At 39.7% G+C, this 23,342-nt stretch overlaps 1 protein-coding gene across 10 annotated transcripts in view; it reads left to right on the top strand.

Moving 5' to 3' along the window:
• The window catches only part of LOC105475214 (microtubule associated serine/threonine kinase family member 4), a 577,292-nt gene that overhangs the window by 90,123 nt on the left and 463,827 nt on the right, over nucleotides 1-23,342 (top strand). For 2 of the 10 annotated variants that reach the window (XM_071098848.1, XM_024790800.2), the window contains exon 1: nucleotides 1,615-3,634. The exons of the other annotated variants lie outside the window; for them this stretch is intronic. The gene's annotated coding sequence lies outside the window, so the exon portion shown is untranslated. Of the gene's footprint in view, nucleotides 1-1,614; nucleotides 3,635-23,342 lie in introns of those variants that run through there. 10 annotated transcript variants of the gene reach the window in all.

Here is a 23,342-nt window from a genome sequence, read left to right as displayed (position 1 = left end):
AAGTGTGCAAAGAATGTTCTTTTAAAATTTTTTTTCAGTGGATTAGTGGAAATCCTAATTTCAACTAGTTGTTTGATTTTGTAGATTTCTTATTTCTAGCAGCTTTTTTTGTTGTTATTTTAGATTCAGCGGGTATGTGCACAGGTTTGCTACATGGATATATTTTTTAATGGTGAGGTTTGGATTTCTAGTGAACCCATCACCCAAATAGTGAACATTGTACCCAATAGGTAGTTTTTAAACCTTCACCCCCTTCTTTTCCCTCATCCTTATGGGGTCCACAGTATCTGTCATTGCCATCTTTGTGCACACCCATTGTTTAGCTCCCACTTATAAATGAGAACATGCAGTATTTGATTTTCTGTTTCTGAGTTATTTCACTTAGGATAAAGGTCTTTGACTCCATCCATGTTGCTGTAAAGGGCGTGATTTCATTCATTTTTATGGCTGCATAGTATTCCACAGTATGTATATGTGTGTGTATGTATACATATATACACACATATGTGTGTATGTATACATATATACACACATATGTGTGTATGTATACATATATACACATGTGTGCATGTATACATATATAGACATAATGTGTGTATGTATAAATATATACATGTGTGTATGTATACATATACATATATGTGCATGTATACATATATACATATATGTGTATGTATATGCGTGTGTGTGTGTGTGTGTGTATGCGCCACATTTTCATTATCCAGTCAACTGTTGATGGACACTTTGGTTGAATCCATGACTTTGCTATTGTGAATAGTGCTATGATAAACATAAGAGTGCAGGGATCTTTTTGATAAAATAATTTCTTTTCCTTTGAGTAAATACTCAATAGTGGGATTTCTAGCAGCAGTTTTATTTTTAAGGATGAAGTTTACCTTAAAAAATGACTTGATGTTAAGTTCAACTGATGTTTTTGTTTGAAGATGATGTGGCAGTTTTTCAGGTGCAGAGGTGTGGCACACAGTGTTAGCTCATGATCAAGTCATTGCATAAGTAGTTGGACTCTCCTTATGTCCAAATCTTATATCCATGAAAATTGTTGAGCATGTTCTCTGTTGGGTAAACCTTTAGCTTGGTTTGGACATTAATATGGACTGGCCCACTCTCCATCTATGGTCATGACAGCTTTTAGATTTGGCTTTTTAGCACAATTCCCAGTAGGTTCACAAGTCTCTGCCTTGGAGCATGTTGATGTCAAGTCTACCAAAACGAATGGCCTGTTTTCCAAGACTGCTGTGCCACACTGGTGTCAACTGGGCATATCAGTAAGGATGCCTGCAGTGATTTGACACGCTCACTCAAATGGATATGAAGTAACCTTAGGAATGTCCTGGCAGTCGTATCTCCTGAAATGCTGTCTGCATCTGATTCAGTCATATCTCCTGAAGTGCTATATGGAAGTGCTATAATGGTTTCAGACCAAGTTTGGATGAACTGAGCCTTACTGGGCAGGCTAATTTCCACAGTTGCCATTTTGGAGGGCTGAATTCTGCAGAAGTTGAACCAGACGGGGTGACTGGGACCCTGACCTATGTTGAGAAGAGGGTGCTGTCTCTTTTTTTTTTTTTTTTTTTTTTGAGACGGAGTCTTGCTCTGTCACCCAGGCTGGAGTGCAGTGGCCGGATCTCAGCTCACTGCAAGCTCTGCCTCCCGGGTTTACGCCGTTCTCCTGCCTCAGCCTCCCGAGTAGCTGGGACTACAGGCGCCCGCCACCTCGCCCGGCTAGTTTTTTTGTATTTTTTTAGTAGAGACGGGGTTTCACCGTGTTAGCCGGGATCGTCTCTCGATCTCCTGGCCTCGTGATCCGCCCGTCTCGGCCTCCCAAAGTGCTGGGATTACAGGCTTGAGCCACCGCGCCCGGCCTTAGGGTGCTGTCTCTTTATATCTCTTATTCTGTTTCCTTGGACAAGAAAAGTGCCAGTCTTTCCAGAGACTCTCTTGGATCATTGGTGAGTAGAGTGCTATCTTTTTTAGTACTTCTGGAATAAGACAGAGGGAAGTATGATTTCTGTATGGTACCAAATTTACTTAGGGAAAAATGATTTCCATTCTAGTTTCAGTGAGTTCAGGAGCTGAGAGCTAGGGTGACTTTGTGGACTCTTAGGCTATGGGAGGGATGGGGAAGAACTTTGCTTATACCAAGACTGGCTGCTAAAGCCAGTAGGACAGAGCCTGTGAGGACCTTCCCATGGCAGCCCTAATTGTATGTTGGGACCAGGGATGTAGTTAGCTGAAGAGGAACATTATGTGAAATTTAGCTGAAAAGCCCTACATTTACAAGTATGTCTCTACCTCTCCTCATCAGAATAGAACCTCAAAGGGGCTTTTTTCCAAGCTTTTCAATGTTTTTTCTATCCTTAGGAAAAAGTTTTAAAAGGAGGATCTGAGGGTCTCTTAGTAACAATGTCTTCAGTGTCAGTAAATGTCTTGCTTAAACAGTTCCTTTTTTTGCAATTTAAGCTTTAGTGAAAATTAAAACAGTGGGTTACTTTGATCTTTAGAAAATTTCTTCATATTTGTGAAGACCATTAATTGGCACTTAATATTCTTGTCTTCAGGCTATCTGACTTCATGTTGCTTTATCATTCTATCTTCTGAAACATCTTATGAGCTCTTAGAAGAGAGACCAGGGTCAGGTGCAATCTCTACTGTCCCCTAATCAGAGTTTCTTCAAATCCAGGAAGAGGAGAAGATTTATTTCCTTGGAGTACTCACTTAAACTGAGCCCTCATCCACAATTTAGTGCTTTTGCCTACTCTTGTCATTCCTGTCTATTGGCTTTTATCGTTTTTACGTGAGCGTTTCCCTTCCCAGGTGTTTCTCTTTCTCTTACTTTGCTTTCCTTCCTAAACCTACCAGCACTCTGTCTTCCCTGTTAAACTTCAGCCCACTGCCTTGTTGTTTATTTGACCTACCTTGATCTGAAATATCCAGTGACTTTGAAAGTCATTTGGAGTTCTAAGCCTGCCCTTGTCCAGTGTACGCTGGTTACCTTTTGGAGTTTGTCTGTCCCCAGAGTTGATAAATAACATCTCCAGTGACTATGTAACTTTAACTCAGCATTTCTGAATAAACCATTTACTGTTTACCCCAACAGTCATTAAAATGTACAGTGCCTGGGAGTGTGTTGCACAGTGCTGACCATATGGAAAGCGTAAGGAGTGTGAGAAGGTGATGCCATCTGCAGTTATATTTTTTGAGTATCCTGCTAAACTTACTGAGTAGTAGTAACCATAGGTCTTTTGGGCTTTTTTCCCACATGAATTGGGCACACCTAGACTTGGCCTCCTCTATTGGAAAGCTGTAAGTGTATCATAGGCCGTGCTGTGGAAATTTTGAACAGCTAGTATCCTTTCAGTTGCATTAATCACCATAAGTAATGATTAATCTGTGTGAGACGATGGAAAAGCTCTGACTTAGGGAAACTCCACTCCCATTCCCTCACTCAATGGGCATGTGAGCTTGGACAAGTCATTAGCTTTTTATATCTCAGTTTTGTCATTCAGCAAATAAGAACCACCATACTTGCCTTGTTTGCCGCAGAGAATTGTTAATTTGAGGGTCAAATAATGACTGTAGAAGCACTTGAAGAACTTTGGAGACTTTTGTCAGGGTAAGATATTATGTGTTGCTATTTAATAAGTATTATAGGATTCTGAAATCTGGGAAGGGGATTAATTTATATGCTTCTCTTATTTTAGAAACTCCACAACCCTTATTGAGGAATTGCCAAAGTTTGTTTTCATTGTCCAGGATTAGAAAGGGCTTGTTGTATTTTTCTTCTAGTTATTGCTTCCCAGCCATGGGCTAAAATTTCAAATGCCACTGGCTAGCAGTTTTTGGAAGATTTTCAACTCCCTTTTCTTCAAATACAAGAATGTTCTCAATGACCCTTATGTTCCTTTCTCTTCCCTTGATTACAGTCACTTCATCCAAGCAGTTCTAGCCTTTCTTCAGATACTTGTTTTTAGTTCTGAGAGAAAAAAAAAAAAAAAAGAACAGTCATTTAAAGAACTTATCTAGCACTGTTGAAAAATTGAGGAGGTGATTTTTAAGAGAGCCAGAGCAGTGGAAGTTTTGGTAAAGGTGTCATCTGTACTTTGATAACCTCATTCCTGTTTTTCTGGAATATGAATGTGTTCACTGGCGATTCTGCTGACGGCACCTTTACAGGGGTGGCTACTCTTTTCTCCAGCGATAGGTGTCCTGTGGGTCATCTTGAAGTAGAATGTTGATAATTGCTTTCAATTTTAGACTGGTAAATAAGAATTGGGCATTTGAATTTCAGTATACTCACTGTGTAACTGCTATTGAGTATGCTTTAAGTGACCTATAATACTGATTCATTTAACTTTGTTTTATCATCCTAATAACTCTTAGAATGACAATAACTTAGGTTAGCCACTTTCCTAGGGTTCTAAAACCAAGTAAATGGTGGAGCTGGAATTGCTGTTGTTGTCAGTCATTAGACTAGATAGGTTTTCTTCTTCCTACAAATTTTATCTACTAAAAAATTTTGAAAAAAGATGTTTTTCTATGGGAAAAATCAGGAATGTCAGATCCCTTTGGAGATGGTTTATTAAGAATTCATTACCTTTTCAGTACCTATTGGTTATGATAGCTTAATTTTAAATTACTACTTTTTCAAGTGTCTTAACTCCCCTAGGATTTTTGCCAACTCCAAAGGAATATCTCATATGACATTAATGCCATTTTTTGATGTGCAAAGACTAAATTGAGTAAAACACTTTTCAGAGTAGATGGATTACAGTAAATAAAATGGCTACATAAAAAATGAACTTGGTGTCCGTTTAGGTTCCTATAACAGAATGCTATAGACTGGGTGACTTATAAACAACAGAAAATTTATTTTCCACAATTGTGGAGGTTGGGAAGTTCAAGTTAAGGTGCCAGCAGATTCAGCGTCTTGTTAGGGCCCACGTTCTGGTTCATGGATGGCTGACTTCTTGCTGTGTCACCTGGTGGAAGGGGCAAGGGACCTCCCTGAGATATCTTTTATAAGGGCATTAATCCTATTGTGAGAGGATCTGCTTTCATGACCCAATCCCCCCCTCCACAAAGTCCTGCCTCCTAATACTGTCACATTGGAGGTTAGGATTTCAATATGAATTTTGGCAGAACACAGACATTCAGTCTATTGTTCTTAGTGATGACCATCTCTTCATTCTCTATGGTAGTGATTTTGAGTGTCCTAGGCTGAGAGTTTATTAAGAATTTACAGTGAATGCTGCACAATTTTATTTTGACTCTCTCCAGGGCAAGCATTTTACGTGTGTATGTATAAAAATTATAGGAACCCAAGGATATATATAAAAAGTCTCCAGTGAAAGTCATCTTTTGTTTTTGTGTAGCCGTGAAAGATGCTAAAAGTTACACTGCACTCTCAGGTATGTTATATGAAGTATGCTTCTTGCATTTTTGCACTGTCTCTCGCACTCACGCTTGTGTGCTCTGTGTCTCTTAGTTAGGTGTTCAATCGCATGGTAAGAGAAACATCCCAAGAGTTGCAAGAACATTTAACCTCAGTTCTAACTTCACTGGGCCTGAGGCTTGAGCACACTTATTCTTTTTGTTGCTTTTCTGTATCCCCTGTCTTCCTATATAAGCTCTTTTGTGCTCATATTTTGCTCTTTGTTCAAATCCACGTCTCTTTTGATGAGTCTCTCCTCTCTCTCTGTTTTTTTTTTTTTTTTAACCTTATTGTAGGGCTTTCCTGATTCACATAGGCTAGACCCAGCTTGGGGAATAGCCCTGGTTCATCTCCCAGTGATGGAAGATGAACATGGGCTATTCTGCAAGCTGGGCTTCCATCCTTTGAATATTTGAGGCAATAGGTGTTCCACCATCAGAACACTTAAGCTAGTCTTTTACTTCTGCAGTGGACTCATTAAATCATTTTGCTAGGGATCCTACTATAGAACACAACCAACTTGTTTGCATATCATTTATCACCTTTTGATTCCCTTACCGTTCTGCAGTCATCCCATTGTGAGGGCTCTGGTCAGAGCTCTGGTCTAACTCATTGCTGACTTTCTTGCTATGTCCTCACTTGGTGGAAGGGGCAAGGGAGTATGTATTCCAGTGTGCTTTGAAGTAGTAGGTCGGTGGTAACTGTCAGCCATCTAAGAAGAAAAGAGAAGGAGTGTGCTTACACAGTCGTCTGTCAGTTGAATAATGAAATCTATTGCTCATGTAAAGATATTTCTCTGATTTTAAAATTTGTTGGTTATTTTTTTTTTTTTGCTTCACTAACATGCTTCCAGGTGAACTGTAACAATGAATATCCACAATAGTACAAAGGTTACAAAATTTTACAAGATATTTTCTAGGGATCAGCAGGTCTCTTGCTCTATTTAATATGTTATTGGAACTGAAAATTTGAAAGTCTGAATTTAGCAGCCAATCCCTTGGGAACACGTTACTAATGTTTCTTGTCATGCTTTGCCTTGCTTTCAACAAGTCATTAAAGATCAGTGTTGTAATCACGTGAATTATAAATGTTTTACAAATGTTGACTGCATTTCATACAGTTTACATTTGTAAGGCATCTAAAAAAAATCTAAGAATAAAATATTCCAAAAAGTGTGGAAGTTTTCTAGGTATAACAAAAGCTGCAAAGTAAAGACTTTATTATTTATCTTTGTATTCTTTTAGTAAGTTAAGCTCTTTTGGAAAACCATGATTGGGAAATGAAATTGTTGAACTACCAAGTGTGTGTTTTATTTTCACTTCACCACAAGAAAATGAAAGAAATGCATTTGCCACAATTCACTAACAAGATGAGCAAGATGTGATTTTAGGAAGATTTATTAAATGCCTACTATTATGAAACACAATGCTAGATGCTATCAAATGTCTTAAGATTATAAAACAAAGTGCTAGATGCTACCAAATCTCTTAAGATTATTAAACAGTGCTAGAGGCTATCAAATGTCTTAAGATTACAAAACAAAGTGCTAGATGCTATCAAATCTCTTAAGATGTGGTCCTTACTCTCCTAGAATTTTTAATCTAGATGGGGTGCCTTTAGAGAACAAGAAAACTATAAGTGTACAAATGTGGAAAGAGAAACAAGCTATCAAGTACTTTGGGAGGAGTAGGAAGTTCTTATCCAAAGTCGTGGTGATCACACAAAAAAAGCTTTATACAAGGGGAGGGATTTGTTCCAACATTGAAGTATGGAAAAGGCTTAGGTAGCTAAGGATAGAATATTTTAGGCAAAGGGAATGGTACATGAACATACTTGAGGGGAAAACTCAAGCTAGATTTAAGTTGGCTAGACTAGAGGCTTACAGAGAAGATTAAGTTCAAATTCACGGTGGCTGGGACTGATTTTCAAGATGGACTAAGCTTCAGAATCGTCAGGGAGCACATTGAAAGAATAAGATACACAGGACCCACCCTGGACATCTTGAATTTGAATTTCTTGGAATAGAGCCTGGAGCTTGGGTGTTTTTTCAAAAGTTCCCCAGCTGAGTCTGAGGTGTGGGCCTGTCTGAGAACCATGCCACTGGCATGAGAAGCCAGTAAAAGTGTGCTGAAGGTCCACCCCTTTCAGTGATTTCTGGCAGCCAAGAGTCCCTCTCCCTTAGCTCGTATAAGTCAGCTTAGAAGTGGGGAGGTATTCTCCCTGCTGCTGTTGCCATTTCCAAGCTGCTGTTCTTTCTCATTTTAAAATTTGTATTCCTCTAATGATCAGTGATGTTGAGCTTTTTTTTTTTTCTTTTCTTTTTTTGAGATGGGAGTCTCACTCTGTTGACCAGGCCAGAGTGCAGTGGCGCGATCTCGGCTCACTGCAACCTCTGCCTCCTGGGTTCAAGTGATTCTCCTGCCTCAACCTTCTGAGTAGCTGGGACTACAGGCGTGTGCCACCATGCCCAGCTATTTTTGTATTTTTAGTAGAGATGGGGTTTCACCATGTTGGCCAGGCTGGTCTTGAACTCCTGATTTCGGGTGATCCACCTGCCTCGACCTTCCAAAGTGATGGGATTACAGGCGTGAGCCACTGTGCCCAGCCAATCTTGAGCTTTTTGTCATGTTTGCTGGCTGCATAAATGTCTTATTTTGAGAAATGTCCATGTCCTTTGCTCATTTTTAATGGCTTTTTTTTTCTTGTAAATTGTTGAAGTTCCTTGTAGATTCTGAATATTAGACCTTTGTTGGATAGATTGCAAAAATTTTCTCCCATTCTGTAGCTTGTCTGTTCACTCTGATGGTAGTTTCTTTTGCTGTGGAGAAGCTTTTTAGTTTAATTAGGTCCCTTTTGTCAATTTTGCTTTTGTTGCAATTGCTTTTAATGCTTTTGTCATGAAATCTTTGCCCGTGCCTATGTCCTGAATGGCATTGTCTAGATTTTCTTCTGGTGTTTTTATAGTTTTGTGTTTTATATTTAAGTCTTTAATCCATCTTGAGTTAATTGTCTAAGATGTAAGGAAGGGGTTCAGTTTTAATTTTCTGCATATGGTTAGCCAGTTTTCCCAGCACCATTTTTAAATAGGGAATCCTTTCCCCATTGCTTGTTTTTGTAAGGTTTGCCAAAGATCAGATGGTTGTAGATGTGCAGTCTTGTTTCTGAGACCCCTATTCTGTTCCATTGGTCTGTGTGTCTGTTTTTGTACCAGTACTATGCTGTTTTGGTAACTGTCACCTTGTAGTATAGTTTGAAGTCAGGTAGCATGATGTCTCTGTCTTTGTTCTTTTTGCTTAGGATTGTCTTGGCTATATGGGCTCTTTTTTGGTTCCATATGAATTTCAAAGTAGTTTGTTTCTAATTATGTGAAGAATATCAATGGTAGTTTAATGTGAATAGCATTGAATCTGTAAATTACTTTGGGCAGTCTGGCCATTTTCATGATATTGATTCTCCCAAACCACAATGAGATACCATCTCATGCTAGTCAGAATGGTGATTATTAAAAAGTCAAGAAACAACAGATGCTGGCAAGGCTGTGGAGAAATAGGAATGCTTTTACACTATTGGTGGGGATGTAAATTAGTTCAACTATTGTGGAAGACAGTGTGGCAATTCTTCGAAGACCTAGAACCAGAAATATCATTTGACCTAGCAATCCCATTATCAGTTATATGCCCAAAGGAATATAAATCATTCTGTTATAAAGATACATGCACACATATGTTTATTGCGGTACTATTCACAATTGCAAAGACATGGAATCAACCCAAATGCCCATCGATGATAGAATGGATAAAGAAAATGTGGTACATATACACCATGGAATACTATGCAGCCATAAAAAGGAATGAGATCATGTTTTTTGCATGGATGGAGGTGGAAGCCATTATCCTCAGCAACTAACACAGGAACAGAAAACCAAACAGTGCATATTCTCACTTATAAGTGGGAGCTGAACAATGAGAACACATGGGGATAAGGAGGGGAAAAACACACACTGGGGCCTGTCACAGTGGGGAGTGGGAGGAGGGAGAGCACCAGGATAAATAGCTAAAGCATGCAGGGCTTAATACTTAGGTGATGGATTGATAGGTGCAGCAAACCACCATAACACACATTTGCCTATGTAACAAACCTACATGTCCTCCACGTGTATCCCAGAACTTAAAAAAAACAAAAAACAAAAAAACAAAACAAACAAAAAAAACTATACTCATTGAAGTACTTGTCTTTAGGCTTTAGCACCTCCTACAGGCTTTAGCATCAACCTCCTAGTCACACCCACTCATTCACTGATGTCATTCCTTCCTCCTTCACCTTCTACCCCTTTTCCTGAATACTTCTATCATTCTCATAACTTGAGCATCAACATGATGGTCAAGTCAACATTCTGACCTCTCTGATGCTTGGCTTCCTCAGTTCAACTGTTTTCTTCTCCCAACTTCAGCTGCACCCATGCATTCGTGGCCACACTCTGTGCTAGCAATTGGTTCTCAAAGTGTGGTGGGTCACCCACTGGATCCTTTCAAGAATCTGCAAGATTAAAATTGTTTTTATTATAATACCAAGACATCATCTGCAGTTTTTTTACTACATTTACATTTGCACTGATGGGCAAAAGTAATGGTGAGTAAAATTGCTAGCACTCTAGTGTCCAACAACAGTACTAGCAGTTATTGTATCCTTTTGTCACTCACTTGCAGTAAATAATGACACTTTCACTTAATATCCTGATGAAGCAGTAAAAAAAAAAAAAAAAAAAAAAAATCTTACTTTTATTGTATCTCAACCCTTGAGAGTACTTTAAAAAAATATTCTGTGTGATGAAATGGGAAGTATGCAGACAGCATTTCTGCACAATGAAACATGGTTGTCTCAAGGAAAAGCTCTTGTGCGATTGGTGGACAGACTATGGTTATCAGATGTAGACATTTGGCAGACATTTTCTTGAATGGAAAGAAGTCAGCTTCTCACTTCAAGGAAAACAACTGTATTTGTTGCCAGTGATTTTAAGTCTTCAAGTGAAAATTAGAATTTTGGAAAACTTATATCCGCTACCCTGAACTTGAGAGCTTCCCAATATTTAAATACTTTTTTCATGTGTCTGTTTTTGGAACATCTGTATAACTTAGGGAACCAGTATTTTCCAAATGTCTGATGTACGATGTTTCAAAATTATGCATGGATAAAAGATCCATTCAAAATGCAAGTAGACTAATACGTTAATGATATGGAAAACAGAAAGTTCATTGATATGATTGCGAATTTTAATTACAAATAACCTGTAAGAAACTAGCACTTGTTGAGTTTTAGTGTAGTGTTGAAGAATATCCACAATTATCTGAAAGTCTGTTACAATAGTCCTTACTTCTTGCAACCACATGTACCTGTGCAAGGGCAAATTTTCTTCAGGCAGTTGAACCAAAATAAGATACCACAATAGATTGAGTGCAGAAGCAGATATGAGACTGCAGCTGTCTTTTAAGCTGGACATACAAGAGATTTACAAAAAGGTAAAAACAATGGCACTCTTTCACCACTTTTTGAATATAGTTATTTGTTCATAAGGATATTACTTTTGCTGACATGTAATAGATTTATTTTTAAAATAATTATTGTTATTCTCTGGTGCTTGAATCAGGGTGAACTAATATTTTTAAAATGTCTGCTTTAATTTCTAATATGGTAAATATCAACAGATATAATCACAAGAATTTATCATAGATATGACACCTAATAACATTTATGAGTACGATGGGGGCCCGAAACCAAAGTCTTCAGGAATAGCTGCTGTCCTAAGCTAAGTGAACACCCATAAACTACAGCACCTCCCAACTCGATTCCCAACATTCCATGACCCAACCATTGCTTTCTATCGTTCCACTTGTGTGTACTTCATTTCTCCTTGGGAACCTCTGCTTCAGTGGTTCTACTTGTTTCGCTATCCACCACCCATCTCGTGGCCTGGCTTCCCTCCTAACCCAGTTTAGAGTATGTAGTCTGGACTCCTGCAAAATCCCTTGCCTCTCCCTTGCCTGATGGACTGGGCTTAACACACTTCTGACTTTGTAAATCCATGCACCCCCACTTTCAGTTGCCACAGCTGAGTATCCTGGAGACAGCTGAGTAATCAGTCTCACTGGTGTAACCTCAGCTCTGCTGTCCCATCTTACTCATTCTCATTCCCTCTTCTCTCCTTGTCTCAACCCTACTCTCAGCTGCCTTACCCACCCCTTTCTATCAATCCCCACTCCTGCCCCCTCCCTTCTTAGGCTACTGTGTCCCTATCTGTTCCTGACTCTCCTCTCCCCTTGATGGCTGCTTTTTCTCTATCTCTTTTACAGGTACCTCTTTCTCTGCCAAGTCTACAGAGGTTGGAGTAGTTTGAGGTTTTATCCTTGGCTCTCTCCTCCATCTAGACATTTGCTTTAAGTGATGCAGCTATCCAGCCCTCAACTCTAAATACCGCCTGTAAGGAGTGTCTCCTGTACCTCTGGCTCCAGCACTGTTCTCTCACAGGATCTCCAGATTCCTGGTCCATCTGTCTGCCTGGCGTCTCCACTTGGATATCTGCTGGGCATCTTAGTAAGCATGACAGAGCTTTTTCTCCCCATCTGATAAATGGCACCACAACATACCCTTAGACTCCCAAGATGTGAATTGTTCTTCATTCCCCTAATATTCTTCACATCCTCCACACAAGTTCTGTGAGTTCTGTGGCCACTGCCTTTAAGCTCTCCCTCCTTTTGGGGGACACCCCTGTTCTCACTTGAACTCTTGGACTTCCTTGGTCTCTCCGCTTCCACTTTTACCTCCCTATAGTCCAATCTCTGTCTGTCAGCTTTTATCTCATTTAAAGTATAAACCAGTTTACATCATTTCTCTGCTTAAAATCTACTGATGGCATCTTAGTACAACTAGGATACTAGTTTACCACCTCCAGGCCCTATGTGATCCAGTCCCCATCTTCCACTCTGACCCTCCCTCCAGCACAGTCTTCCCCAGCCACATTGGTCCTCCGTCTTCCTTGCTGGTATCCTGTACTCATCTCAGAGTCCTTGGGTTTGCTGTTATTTCTTCCTCAAATGTTCCCTTCCTTAGATCTTACAGCCACACCATCTTATCATTTCATTCTCAGTCAAATGTGACCTTTCTCAGAAGTTTCCTGACTGCCCCAGCAGCACACCCTCCCTCAAGCCCTGGAATTCTTTAGCACATTGCCCTATTTTATTTTTTCTTCAGAGAACTGCAGGCCCTAAGGGGTGGAACTGTTTTTGTTGATGTTCATCCATTTCACTTTGAGCAGAAGTTCCAGAGGGATTTTTTCTTAGTCACCAATCCATTAATACTGTTTTTCTCATGGAACCAACCCAAATGCCCATCAATGATAGACTGGTTAAAGAAAATATGGTACATATATATCATGGAATACTATGCAGCCACGAAAAGGAATGAGATCATGTCCTTTGTAGAGTCATGGATGAAGCTGGAAACCATAATTCTCAGCAAACTAACACAGGAACAGAAAACCAAACACCACATGTTCTCAGTCATAAATGGGAGCTGAACAATGAGAACACATAGACACAGGGAGGGGAACAACACCAGGGCCTGTCGGTGGGGTGGGGGTGGGGCAAAGGGAGGGAGAACATCAGGATAAATAGCTAATGCATGCAGGACTTAATACCTAGGTGATGGGTTGATGGGTGCAGCAAACCACCATGGCACACGTTTGCTTATGTAACAAACCTGCACGGTCTGCACATGTATCCTGGAACTTAAAAAAAAACAAAACTCTTTGTCTCATAGTAGGTGTACAACACATTTTTCTTGCATGAATGAATCAATTATTAACAGTGCAGCTGTGATTGTGAAACTAGATGTATGATAGAAACTGCATGGTTGCTGTTACAGACATTTGTGGTGTTGACGGCAGCCCAGTGTCTTCTGCTCTGTGGCTTTGCCTCTATCTCCCTCCTTTCCTCCCTTGAGGCATAATAAGGGTTTTATGGCCAAAATGGAAACTGATAATTTTGTTTCCTCTGTTGACAGCAAAGAGAATAATTAACTGTAGTTCGAAAAGCAGAATTACATTACCTTTGCATTTCTTAGCAAGGTATTTTATAGAAATGATTCTATTATTTCATGATGGAAAATTGTGATGATTTATCATTCCATTGTAACCCCATACAAATTTTTGTTCTCTCTTTTTTTTTTCATATTCAAAATATCTTTAATCTTGGTAAAATCCTTTAAGCCTTAAATTTTGATATGATATGCTTTAATGTTTTGAATTTTATGTTAACCTTGTGTGTATGTATGTGTGTGTGTGTGTGTGTGTGTGTGTTTTGAGATGGAGCCTCACTCTGTCACACAGGCTGGAGTGCAGTGGCGCAATCTTGGCTCACTGCAAGCTCTGCCTCCCAGGTTCATGCCATTCTCCTGCCTCAGCCTCCCAAGTAGTTGGGACTACAGGTGCCCACCACCACGCCTGGCTAATTTTTGGTATTTTTAGAAGAGACGGGGTTTCACCGTGTTAGCCAGGATGGTCTTGATCTCCTGACCTCATGATCCACCCATCTCGGCCTCCCAAAGTGCTGGGATTACAGGCGTGAGCCACTGGGCCCGGCTGACTATGTTAGCCTTTTTAGAACTTGTTAAAATTAGGTAGACTATCAGAATTTTATAAGCTACAAAGTCACACAGAAACAGAAAAACATTGCCTATTGGAAGCCTTTATTAATAGTTAAAACATTTGCTACTTTTAAAAAACTTCCCAGTGCAATGCTCCTGTGGACCATTTAACAGTTTAAACCATTTAAAAGTATGGCTTTTAGTCAGTTTTTCCCAAAGACTCTCCTGCATGGATGTGTATCTTCTCCAAGTGACCTTTTGACTGAATATTCACCTGTTATGATGTGATGCAAAACTGACTGGGCCGGGTGCAGTGGCTCATGCCTGTAATCCCAGCACTTTGGGAGGCCAAGGCGGGTGGATCGCCTGAGGTCAGGAGTTCAAGACCAGCCTGGCCAACATGGCAAAACCCCATCTCTACTAAAAATATGAAAACTAGCCGGGCTAGTGGTAGTGGGCACCTGTAATTCCAGCTAACTGGGAGGCTGAGGCACAAGAATTGCTTGAACCCAGGAGGCAGAGGTTGCAGTGAGCTGAGATCATGCCATTGCACTCCAGCCTGGGCAGCAGAGTGAGACTCCGTCTCTCAAACAAAACAAAACAAAACAAAACAAAACAAAAACAAAAAGCAACAGCTGACTCTGAGCAAGTCCTTTCTCTGTATGGAAATGAGGCTGTGAGATTAAAAAAAATGTAGATACATCACTGTATTAGAACTTCTGGATAACACATTCAAGTGTCCTTTTATTTGTATAAAATGGATTGCTTATGGCTCTTTAGATCTTTTAATATTAATATACTGAGATCATCTTGGGAATTATTTAAGACTGATTTGCAAATATGTTTTTAATCTTTTGCATTGCTTTATAAGTTCTATTTACATTTCCTAATAAAGCACATTTATTAATCATGAATATAATCATTAATATAATTAATTACGAAAATAATTATTGTTGTCATTACTATTTTATTGAAGTCATTACTAGTGCATTTTTGAACCTGTTTCAACAAATCATGATTAATTAAGGTTTGCATTCTGGGAAGTGACCAAAACTTGAGTGTTTCTCTTTATTGGTTGTATGGCATGCAGTGATTCCCAAGACCTTTGAGATAAACCATACAACTTGCTTTTTAATGAATTTACTATAAATACGTTTTCAGAGATTATGGAACTGCTACTCAATGTCTTATAGTACCCCGCTGTGTTTTCTTTGTTGCTCTGCCTGGTTCTTTATAATTAGTAAGGTGCGTCCCCGTGTCTCTCCTCACAGAGAGGGATCTGTAGCTCTTATGTCTAATTTTCTCTTTCACTTCCTTGCTTATCTGTATTTCAAGCCTAGATGTGTTTACCTGTCTAGTTTTTGTGGTACATTAGGCCTTAGTTTTCTGATGTAGCACATTGAGTTTCTCAAGAGTTCAAAGCCATTACTATTTGAATTTGGATGCTTCTTTAGTTAAGTCTTCATTTCAAAGATTACTTTTTCTGTTTTCTGAACTTGGTTTTCTGTAAACACAACATAAATCATGGAAAAAGTAGTGCATTTGAAATAAAAAATAAGGTCAGGTCCTGATGCTGGAATTTAACTGCCTTGAGCGAGTTGCTTAAGCTTTCTTAACCTTCATCTGTTCTTTTATCAAATGGAAGTGGTGATCATATCAACCTTACAGGTTATAGGGTTTTTTTCTTTTTAAATGAAAATTCCCTATGAGAATTAGTTTTCACCTTTTAGAGAACTCTACTTTACCTAAAAACCTGAACTTTGCAAGTTAAAAACTTTAGAAAATTAAATTCATATACAGTTCAAAATATACTAGACTTTTACATTCACTTTTGTCTCTATTCTTGTTACTGAAAAAATATTTTTCCCTGTGGAAGTGTTTTGGGATATAATAGCTTTTGCTCAGATAATTGTGAGTCTTCAATGAGTGCTACTCCCAGGAGCAGACTTCGAAGTTTCATGATAGAAAAAGTCTCTAATGTTGATTGACTCCTTGGCCCTTTCCTCTTTCTCCCATCAGGGACGGGAGCATTGGCTGCTGGGTCTCCTGGCCCAGGAGTGGGTAACTGCCTTATGGCAGAGCAGAGGATCCTCATCCCAGTGGTCCCTTGACTGCCATGGAGTTCACTCTTGTTTTTATTCACTTACTACCAACAATTATTTATTTAGAACTTTCTATGGGCAGGCTGCATTCCACGCTCTGAAGATAGTCTTTCCTCTCATGGAGCTGACATTAGGGGTAGAGGGAATGTGGAGATGGACAACACACAAATAGTTACGTTATGTCAGTTGTCCAGTGGTGTGCTAAGATAAAAATAAAGCAGGGTAGGAGGGCCATGGATGGATGCTGTGCGTGTATGTGGGGAGTGATATTTTAGATAAGTTGGTCAGAGAAGGCCTTTTGGTTAGGGTAACATTTGGGTAGAGGCCAGAATGAAATGAGACAGCCAACTTTTAAGGGAGTCTGCAGCGGGAGGCTTCCAGGCAGAGAAGCAGCAAGTGCAAAGACCCTGAGGCAGGACTGTGTTTGAAGATAAAGAGGTGAGTGTGGCTGGAGCAGAACAGGCAAGAAAGGAAGGACAGGTTGACAGAGGAAATCAGAAAGTTACCAGAGACCTAATCAGGTAGGACCTTGAGGCCACTGTTAAGTCTTGGCCTTTTGTAATGAGTGAATGCAAAACCACTGGACGGTTTCAGTGTGAGGAGTAACATAATTCAACTTAAAGTTCTGAGAGGATCACTCTGGCTGCTGTGTTGAGAATAGACCATAGGAAAGTAGGTGGAAGCGGGGAGATCAGTGAAGATGCCCTTGTAGGAGTTCAGAAGGGGGATGACAATGGCTTTACAAGGAAGTGACCAGATGTGACCAGAACCTGGACCTATTTGAAGGGTGGGCCTATCAGGATTCGTTATGGATTAAATGCACATCCTTGTGGCTCCCTGACAAGGTGGCTGGCATAGCACTGCTAGTGCATTCTCCATCCTTCATGAGTGTGTTCCTCATGTGGGGAGGGAAGTGGGGGGAAGGAGGCTCTCAGCTTCTCAAGAATTCCTTTGGCACTTTGAGAAAGAAAGGCTTGATTCCCAGCAAACAGATTCAGGAAGAAAATGATGCTGACATGATAAGAGTTCTTAAGTTTTAATCTTACTTTATGCAGCATTTATGGCATAAGCAGTCTGAAAAATGATGCCTTTACTGAGTCATATAAAAACAATAATATTGACCATCTTATATGTATGCATGGATGATCATTGTCATAAAAATCACTTTACATTTTGAGTAATATCTAGGTTTATTAGTTGAATCGGTGGGAGTGTGGGGGTGTAGGGATACGGAATGGGAGTAGCAAGATCAGCACTTTCTCTCCAGAGCCAGTGACCCAGCTTCTGCAGGGTGAACTCTACAGGGGTGCAGCAATGAATGAAGCAATGGAGTGTTGTTTTTTAACAGCTTTATTGGGATATACTTTATACACATAAGATGTGCTCATCTTGCCGGGTGCAGTGGCTCATGCCTGTAATCCCAGCACTTTGGGAGGCCAAGATGGGTGGATCACGAGGTCAGGAGATCGAGACCATTCTGGCTAACACGGTGAAACCCCATCTCTACTAAAAATACAAAAAATTAGCCGGGCGTGGTGGCAGGCGCCTGTAGTCCCAGCTACACGGGAGGCTGAGGCAGGAGAATGGCGTGAACCCAGGAGGCGGAGCTTGCAGTGAGTGGAGATCACGCCACTGCACTCCAGCCTGGGTGACAAAGCGAGACTCTGTCTCAAAAAAAAAAAAAAAAAAAAAGAGAAGTGCTCATCTTGTGTGTACCGTTCCATGATTTTTAGTAAACATACAGAGTTGTTGCCCTCACGCTTATTGACTGTCACTCCCTGTTCCCTCCAGAAGAGTGGTTTTGTTATTCTTAGGCATGTCCAAGGTTTGGAAATAGTCATTAAGCTAGTATACAGGAGATCAAATCAGGAGGAAAGGAGTATGTTTATCTGTGCTCCAGTTTGATCTCTTTAGGCAGTCAGAAAATGTGAGCTGTCTTGGAAACACAAAGATCGTAACATTTTGAGTCACAAACTTTTATAGGAATCTGAAGCATTAACACGTGCAGACACCACTACCTTGTCCATATTTTACATAAAATACAAGATCGTTGTAGGTGGATGATGTTGGTCAGTGTGTTTTTAGTGATTGCCAGGGTAGAGGAAGGCCAAATAGACCAGTTTTCATCAACATTATGTTCCTAGGTTAGTGTGTTCCAGAGTTTTATGACTAAGAAACACACTTCTTAAGTACCTGAGGTTTTTTTTCCCCTGTAACCATTTACATCTCATTTTTTTATACCACATCTATTTGGAGGGCTCAAATCACCCTTGCAGAAGTACGCACGGTTGGGTTGACTCATTTGTTCCTCAGAAAAATAACTGTAGTGTATGAAATACGTACTAAGTGCCAAGTGTTCAGCATCAGTTTCCTTATCTGTGAAATGGGGATCCTGAGAACTACCTCATGGGTTGCATATAAATCAGTTAATAAGTTACTCCTATCTATGTAACGTGCCTCAGTTTTGAGCTACAGGCTAGACTTGGTTGACCATAGAGCTGCCGTTCCATCCTTCATCTCTGTTGAAAGCTCCTTTCTTCTGCATCCTCCCTATTGCTTGTTGCTCTGCTCTTCCACTCCTAAAAGCTTGCTGCTAATCACTGTTGTTCTTGCTCCTTCACTTTCCTCTTTCTTGTCTTTTGTGTATTCTTTCATACGTAAGAATCTTGAGCTCGCTTCCCAGGAAGCAGTCAGGGAGAAGTTTCAGCTGTTTTAGAGGGCTAAGTAGTCCTAGAGGTGGAGTCACTCAACCCAGCATGAGAGTTTTGGTGCTTCCTGACCTGGGATCAAGCTGTGAATGTTTGGTGCCCACCAAGTCACAGAAATTGTTGCTCCACAGTCATCCATACTTCCTCTGCTGACCTAGTTCTTGCACGGAAATTCATTCCAGAAATGTCCCGTAAGCCATCTCTAGAGAGCGGAAATTGGAGGATCAGGTTTCCTGCTTTTTATTTACATGCAGTAGTTTGGAATTCTGCTTGCACAAATTCACTTGAGATTATCTAAAGATTAAACTTACTGTGGTGCTGTCTGCATTTCCCTGTAGCTTCCTTTTTTCTGTTTTTAATGGGTATAGCGTGAGCATGTTCAGAATGATAACACCAGAAACCTCACCGTAATTAAATACATGTGCTGCTTCAGTTCTAGAAAACTCTCAGGTGTGTTTCTAATCTCTGCTGTATATAGGGATTTTTTTAAAAAGATAAAAACAAAAGATATAAATGATAAAAGGAAATCTGAGCCAAATATATAATTATACAGATGAATGTTGTGGTGTTATATTGGACAGCAGAGTCAAATAATGTTTCACAGGAACAGTTTCAGGTTCCTCTGAGTCTGCTTTGACACCTCCATTTAAAATGCTGTGAAATGAAAACCCAGTTGACTGCAAAACTGCATTTTCAGAATGTATTTTTGTAGCCATACGCCTGGCACTTACCATTAACTATTATTTAAAAACGGAGCACTCAAAGCTTCATGATTTTTTAATCAGAAGATATGTTTCCCTGATTCCCTTACCATATATATTTATTTTGCTGTAATAAAGGGTTAATCAGTCATGCAACCAAAATTAATAAATTCAAAATTCTTTTGCATATCATATGAATAGCTAGCATTTTTGAATACTTGCTATATGTTGGGCAGTGTTTGAAGATTTTATGTATGTTATTTTGTGTCATTCTTTAATACCTCTTGGAGGTAGGTACTGTTATTATCCCCAATATTTAGGTAGGGAATCAAGGCTTAGTAAGGCGAAGTAACTTTCCCATGGTTACACATGATGTAAATAACAATGTTGTATTCTAAGCCAGTGGCCTTAGCAGGTTCTCTATGCTGCTTTGCATCTTAAAATATACTCAGAAAAAGAATCGATTGTGGAGTTTTATTACTGTGAAGATTCCTAGGCTCTACTTTAAGTCACAAAATCTAGCCCCCCAGATGATGCTAGTTAAGTTGATCCAGGGATATATCTTTGAGAAATATTGCCATACTGTCCCCAAAATATTTTTTATCCATCAACAGGACAAAGGACATAAGGGAAATGCAGAGACCTTAGATGAGCGAATCCATGCATTTGATGATGGCTGTAATCCACACCAGGGGCAGAGAGGATTCAGTAATGTCACAAAATCAGTTGTAAGACAAAGCCAAGCCCCAAACCCACCATTATTCATAATGCCATATGAAATGGGAGGGCAACTTAAAATTTAAAATTAAATTCATGAGAAGAAGAGGCAGTATTTGAGCTTCATAAGACACGTTATCCTATATGTTCTTTTAAGGAACATTTAGTACTTGTTATAATGAGTACTGTTCATAACTTCCTTTTGCTGAATGATATTCCACAAAAAATGTAGAATTTTCCAAGAATGTGTGTGTTCTGAGTAATGATGAAAGAAATAGTAATTTTTTTGTTAAAGTGATCAGGTAAAACCCTCAAACTAACGATTCATAGACATTCTTCATCTTCAGTTAGTCCATTTTATTCTCTATACCTGGCTGTTTTGAGTAGTTGCCATTATATGAAAAAGAGACTTAGCTCCCTGGTGTTGATCCAAAGGTTTTGGCTTCGATTGACACATAGCTGTTGCAAAATTACTCATTGTTTATATTAAATATTTTGATTATCAGAAACTTTGTTTTTAGGCCTCATTAGAATGTTTAATAGTAAAATTTCTTCATACTCTGATGTATGTTAGAGTTCATAGTCAAGATGTATGTCAGATATGTAGTCAAGAAACTACAGATGCCATGCTAGCCTTTCAGAGTTGCTATAATTTTAACTTGGAGTTATACTCACAGGAACTTTGAAAGCTTTGTGGTGGTCTTGGAAATTCAGAGTGTGGGGTGCTGCCTTCTGTCCATTAATCTGCTTTCCTGCAGAGAGGCCCTCCCCGTGAAGAGAGCCCATCATCTTAATAAGATTCCAGTGTGAGGCTCCTGAATGCCAGTCCCTCCTTGGGGAGTCCTGTCAACTAGCCAGTGATGTTGAAAATGCTGGAAGATGTTGCCCTTTTGTGGACTGAAAATATGTCACAAACGGGCTTCCGGCTCACCATTCATTTGTTTCCAGCCATTGTTTCCAGCCAGGATTCTGGCACCTAGGTGCTGTGATAGTAGAGCCACAGCTGTGTGTTCCTCCTCCCTGGGTTGGGCTGCCATTCAGAGAAGAGGTCACTTGGTGGGTATACCAGTTTGCTAAATCTGCTGTAACAAAGTCCCACCAACAGGGGGCTTAAAAACAGAAATGAATTTTCTCACAGTTCTGGAGGCTGGAAGTTCAAGATCAAGGTGCCAGCAGAGTTGGTTTCATTATGAGTCCTTGCTTCTTGCTTGTGGTTGGCTCTCTTCTCTCTTTATCTTAACATATCCCTCTTTATCTTCCATGCCTGGCTGTCCTAATTTCCTCTTCTTATAAGAACACCTGTCATATTGGATTAGGTACTTAACCTAAATACCTCTCTAAAGATCCTATCTCCAAATACAGTGAATTCTGAAGTTCTGGGGGTTAGGACGTCAACATGATTTTGGGGTATGGTGGTGGGGGAGAGCAGAATGTAATTCAGCTAATAACAGTGGGAAAATGTAAGCTCATAGACTGATGGAAACCGAGGGCAGGGGTGTGTGCTGTGGTAATGAACAATAGCTTCACTCTGGAACCCCGGTTGATTTCTTTTGGTAGCATATGCTCAGGAGTGCTTTACGAAAGAGTTACCATGAAGACGGAGCCTATATTACCATTGACGACAGTTACAGCTACCGTTTGAGTGCCTGTTTGTACCAGACTCTTTACACGTCAACTCTGGTCCCCACAAGGACAAGGATGTTGCTGGTAGGTCCGTTTTAGAGAAGACTGAAATTCAGAATAATTAAATGACTTTTCTGAGTGTGCGACGCCAACCTAGATTCAAACCCAAGTCTGCAAAGTTAGTCCTAGTTTCACTACACTGTGTGGCCTCTGTGTCTTGCTTACTTTTATTTGTGGAAAGAGCGCAGGACTTGGAGTTGGAAGATGAGGTTCGTGCCTTAGCTTAACCATCGAAGTCTGACTACCTTGGGGCAAATTTAACTCTGTCTGAACTTTACTTTCTTGACTTGTCACATGGTATTGGTGATAATATCTCTATCACTGGAAGTAAAAGCATTACACTAGAGTGTGAACAAACCTCTCGTAAGCTCTAGGTCATGTTGAATTTTGTTGTTAAAGGAGCAGTCCATAATTATACAGAGAATCTGGTAGTGGAACCCATCATATCTAACAGACTCTGGGTGAGCCACTCTGAGCTTTAGTTACCTTTTCTTTAAAAAGGAAAGTAGTACCTGGCATGTGGTAGCCCATGTAGACTGTTCTGACCTCCTTATCTGAATCGAGTTTGCTGTTGGTTTCTGTTTTGTCTAAACTTAGCCTTCCATTTTCTGTTATTATGAGCATCAAGCATTCATTTTCCCCTGGTGATAGTGAGCTGCATGCTTGGCTATTAAGGTTTTAGATGGGCAGGCTGTTGCAAACCCGTTTAGTAGCCATTAATCATTTAAAACAACAAAAGTACTATCCGGAAAGTGGAGTTTCAGTTTTCCATGCATTACCTTTGACCATAAGTGAATTTATTTCCTGGGTGGTAGCAGTGTTTCTAAAAATATAAATGATCGGGGGAAAAAGCATTAAATGCTAAAATTTCTTAATGATGGGCAAATGGGATAGAAAATGGGTTGGTAATAAGAAGTTTATCTTGAGAGATAATTACATCCTGTGCAGGCATAATGCATGTAACTTTCTTTACTAGGACCACAACTAGTTTTCCAACTTGGTGTTCTCTTTCCTCCATGTCTGTCACTTCTTTATTCCAAAGGCATTTGAAGTATTTTCTTTTTTGCAGGTGGCTGTATTATAGAAATATTCAGTGACATTAATTTTTTTCTTCTTCTGTTGAAGTTATGAAATACTACCCATTTTCAGGAAAGCACCAAGAATATTGCAGATACCATCTAGCTTTTGCTATTGCTGATATTTTGCTTTGTTTGAAATTTAAAAAAAAAATTCTGAAGCTTAAAATTTACTGCCCTACTTTATAGGCACCAGGGAATTTGTTGTGTTCAGGAATACTGAAGCATCAAAATGATTTTTTTTTGAGATAGGATCTTGCTCTGTT

Source organism: Macaca nemestrina, chromosome 6 (genome assembly GCF_043159975.1).
Source record: "Macaca nemestrina isolate mMacNem1 chromosome 6, mMacNem.hap1, whole genome shotgun sequence".
Taxonomy (NCBI): Eukaryota; Metazoa; Chordata; class Mammalia; order Primates; family Cercopithecidae; genus Macaca; species Macaca nemestrina.
The sequence above is the reverse complement of the archived record's forward strand: the minus strand, read 5'-3'. Positions and strand labels throughout refer to the sequence as shown.